Source organism: Triticum aestivum, chromosome 7D (genome assembly GCF_018294505.1).
Source record: "Triticum aestivum cultivar Chinese Spring chromosome 7D, IWGSC CS RefSeq v2.1, whole genome shotgun sequence".
NCBI lineage: Eukaryota > Viridiplantae > Streptophyta > Magnoliopsida > Poales > Poaceae > Triticum > Triticum aestivum.
Window position 1 is genome coordinate 104,876,395 of NC_057814.1, and position 1,488 is coordinate 104,877,882.

The following is a 1,488-nucleotide window of genomic DNA, read 5'->3' on the forward strand; positions in this document are numbered from 1 at the left end:
CCGCCTACACAAGTTGACCACAACCAAAAGCATTAGTTGAATCAGCTTAATTACCCTGATAGTCTTTTTTTTAAGATGTACAAAATTCTTTATTTGTGATATACCTCCTATAATCGCTCTACGGACAGCTTCAATGATTGGGTCCTATTGCACAACTGGATTTTACCCTTTTCAGCTGTAATTAACAGCTATCAGTACTTTGACCGAACGCAAGATAATGTAGATGTGGGTGGCAATATAAAATATACATCTGATACACATGCAGCAAGCTTTTTTGATTGGCTTGCCCTGCAATACAAAGTAGTCGAATGCTTTCCTTAATCACAAAGCGGTAATATAAAATATACATCTGATACACACGCAGCAACAAAACTAATGCGAACGAACAAGGGCAGCGTAAAAATGCTGTTAGCAGAAAACAAAATCATGACTTACCGAGCAACCATAGACCACTTCCTGCATGCATTTTGTCTTCTCAGCCTTTAGACTGCCTTTTCCGTATCTTATACCAAATCCAAGCTCCCATGAATAAATTGTAGAAATCATAAGCTTCCCCCAGCGAGTCAAATGTTAAACCGATCTCAGGTTCGATCACATTAGGCCCTAGCTTATCTGCCTACCCCCGAATCGTGTGCTCCAGGGCGCCAACTCTATCTGGGCATGGTGCCTTGTTTGGCGGGTGCTTCCCAACACTGACCCTGATTCCAGACAGAAATAAATTTCAAAAGGACTATAAATTCATGGCAAGTCTGGTCTGGCTTCGTACATTTTATGATCTACATATTTCGTTTGAATCAGTTCATAAAATTTGCTTTATCATTACTAGGAATAATAAACCATAGACATTACATACAATCAGTTTTGCCTAGTTTTTGCAAAAAAATCAGATAATTTCCACTTTTTTATCACTCAATCAGTTGCAGACATGAAAAAAATAGATTGCAGAATTACACGCGGTAGAGAATTCAACAAATTATTGTTACCTTGTCCAACCTGGGGCTTGTGGATCCATTTTTCCTGTAGAATGAGCTGAGGCTGCATCTCCACTCTGTGCTTGGTCTGCAATGACAGAATCCATGGCTGGGTGCTTGTTCATCTGGGCGTCCCCTTTCTCAATCACATCCGCGTTATCTCCTTCCCTCTCACTGAAATCAGAAGCTGTCCCCCCACCGGCATCAACACTTGTTTGCTCGCCGTTAGCAGCACCACTAAGCTGAACGAGACCATGACCATCGTTGAATCCCTCAATACCACTCAGCCATGTATCATCCATCCCAATCCTAGATCCGCCGCCGGAATGCCCTATTGACTGACTCCATCTCGCACCATTTCCATTAAAATTGTAGCGCTGCACGCCTCATCCGGGAAAATCGGTAAACTGCGGGTAGATTTCATCCAGAAATCAGATCCCTAACCGCATCTAAATATTTAACAGCCACGGGATTCGGAGGAGGATAAGGCTAGATTTACCTGTCGACTGCAGTTACC

The 1,488-nt window shown here is 42.4% G+C and overlaps 1 protein-coding gene across 1 annotated transcript in view; it reads left to right on the top strand.

The window, feature by feature from the left end:
- The window catches only part of LOC123168264 (DNA-dependent metalloprotease WSS1), an 8,272-nt gene that overhangs the window by 4,740 nt on the left and 2,044 nt on the right, over positions 1-1,488 (top strand). The window lies entirely within an intron of this gene.